This window comes from Penaeus vannamei, chromosome 31, assembly GCF_042767895.1.
Source record: "Penaeus vannamei isolate JL-2024 chromosome 31, ASM4276789v1, whole genome shotgun sequence".
Lineage (NCBI taxonomy): Eukaryota > Metazoa > Arthropoda > Malacostraca > Decapoda > Penaeidae > Penaeus > Penaeus vannamei.
The window spans coordinates 32,223,967-32,226,466 of record NC_091579.1 but is presented as its reverse complement, the minus strand read 5'-3'; the positions used below and the strand labels follow the sequence as shown (position 1 = coordinate 32,226,466).

General features: G+C 35.9%; 1 protein-coding gene across 6 annotated transcripts in view; it reads left to right on the top strand.

The window, feature by feature from the left end:
* The window catches only part of LOC113818113 (transformer-2 protein homolog alpha-like), a 23,698-nt gene that overhangs the window by 20,645 nt on the left and 553 nt on the right, over positions 1-2,500 (top strand). For 4 of the 6 annotated variants that reach the window (XR_011399859.1, XR_011399856.1, XM_070144119.1 and 1 more), the window contains exon 8: positions 1-2,500. This exon is cut by the window's left edge and continues 980 nt beyond it; it is cut by the window's right edge. The gene's annotated coding sequence lies outside the window, so the exon portion shown is untranslated. The other 2 variants (XR_011399858.1, XR_011399857.1) reach the window with 1 other exon arrangement.

The window sequence follows — 2,500 nt, the reverse complement described above, 5'->3', positions numbered from 1 at the left end:
TGATCATTGTCCAACAGGGGTTGGTTGAGTGAGCTTTCCTTTCATTGTATTGCAGTTTTATTAATATAACTAGTTTTGAAATGCAGAAAGAATATTGCAGCCAAGAAAGTGAATGGGGTTTTTGTTAATGAAGACCTTCCTTTTCAGGTCCTTTTCTTTTGTAATTTCACATGCATATGATGTCATGTGAAATCTAGATGTTTGTTTTATTGATTTTCAAGCAGAAAACAATAATCAAAGTCTATATGATATCTTGTAATGTCACTGTTATACTGTCACATACTTTTTTGCAATTTGTACATTTGCTCATCCTCTAGAACAGCAATTTTTTACCTTAACCCATTTGCGCCAGTTGTCATGTGAGACACCCGGAAAAAAGCATTCCCGGGCGTCCCGCCGGTGTGATGCTAGATTGGAGCTTGCACTCTGATTTTGTCGCCTGTGGTAGGTGGCGGGCAGGCCAGTTCTTGGACTGGCCCATGCTCCGATTTTGATTATTTTCGGCTTGAAAATTTGCCGGCGCTTGTGGGTTAAACACACGGCACACTGGACAGGCACAAAAATTATCAAGGCACACCATTAGTTTTTCAACCCCTTGGGTCTGAGTGCTTTGCAGAGTGCATGTGGCCCAAAATTTGGGCAATAGGTTCACTTGAGTGGCCACTGTGATGGGTATGTGGCTTCTATGTACCACAAATGCTCATTGGTGGTATCAAAACTCCTTGCCTCTCCTTAGCAATGTTATTATCTCTTTTTCAGCATAAGAATTTTTAGCTTTTTTGCCAATTCCCAATGTGTTCATTTGTTAGTTGATATACGGAATCCAAAAGGTAATATCTCTGGCAAGTACAATACAATAGTACAATAATGATAATAAGAACATTTTGTTTTTTATCATTTTAGTCTTTTCTCTCGTAATACTCAATTTTCTGTAATACAACCTCTGCCACCAGTCACGGCAGGCAGGAATAGGATCACGAGCATGGAAATAGTTTCCTTCTTGGAGCTGACTCTCTTCCAGTCATGGCATATGGATGGTACGTTCCACACTCATTTATTGGTGGAGATAATGCAAGAACACCAAACCAGATACCACATGAGTCTTATTACCCTCTAGAGCTTTGTGCACTCATGGCGAGTCATTCCTGCCACCCTGGTCCTGAGCTGAAATTCTCAAGATGGCAAGTTCCCGGCACCTGCCCCTCAAGCCAAATTTTTCTATGACGTGATAGTCAAGTCATCCAGATCATAGTGGTTAGGGATAGGTTATGAAAAAAACATTTAGATAGTGACCTAAAAGACAAATAACTAGCATTTGCTGAGAATAATTGGCTGCATGGTATTTCATATTGCACATCATACATGAATACACAACAATAAGTTAAACATGTAATTGTAAGTTCTTGTTGAATTCATTCTTATCGGCCTTATGATTAAAGATTTAGTACTTTTTAAGATTATCTCCTGTCTATTATTTATTTACTTATCATCTTGTTTTCTTTCTCGTTTTTCAACCCTCCCTTAAAGTTGTGTGATACTTTGGTTGAAAACTGCTGTTCTAGAGTATTTTTATATGGGTCAGTGTACTTCTCCAGAAATGGTAACCAGAAAAGAAAAAAGGATATGAAATATATTTTGAGAAAACAGTAGCCTATAAAGAAAAGTAAAATGTTAGCTCTTGAACATTAATGAATGCTTTGTTATTTCAAATCTCAATGACTAAAAAAGAAATGAAAGAAAAAGTCAGTAAGATGTATTAAGCATTTGAAAAGTTGACATCTACTTGTGTACTGCATTAGAAAATATGTACTATAATGTAAACAGTTTGCAAGTATCGTGAACAACAAATTTGTAATGATTTAGGCATAGTTGTAATTGCTTTTTTGCCAAGAGCTTTAAACAATATATTGTCTTGAATATGATAGACTTTGCATGGAGAGCATAGAAAATATGTTGTGTAGCTTTTTTTAACTAGATTTCTAATAGGACTCTTTAGCTGAGATTTTATAACTTTTTTTGTAACTACCAGGAAATTATGTGACTTGGTGTTTTAGTATTGGCTAGGTCAGGAGAGTGAATTCTGTCAACATTTTTTATTCAAATGTGAAAGATTAGCAATTATAGATCAAATGACTAAATCTTCAGCTTCTGTATTGGCAGGTAAGCAGTGCATCGTAATGTTAATTTTTTCCTGGAGATTCTTTTATGCCTACACCTTTTCTTGCTTTGAATTCAACTTTTGCAGTCTGACTACTTGTCCTGCTATGGATACTTATTATTGTTCAGATTTCCTAGAAGTCTGAACATGCTTGAGAGAAAGCATTTTTTTTTTATCTGTATAGAAGTAAAGGATTCAGAATTTGAGAAATGAAGAGATGGATGATTTTTTGTGTATAACATTAATTTTATTTTGCAGGTGTCTAGCAAAGCAGCCGCTATTCCTTTCCTGATGCTCATTTTTGTATAGCATAGTTTTCATGAGCAGAATGAAGCGATACCA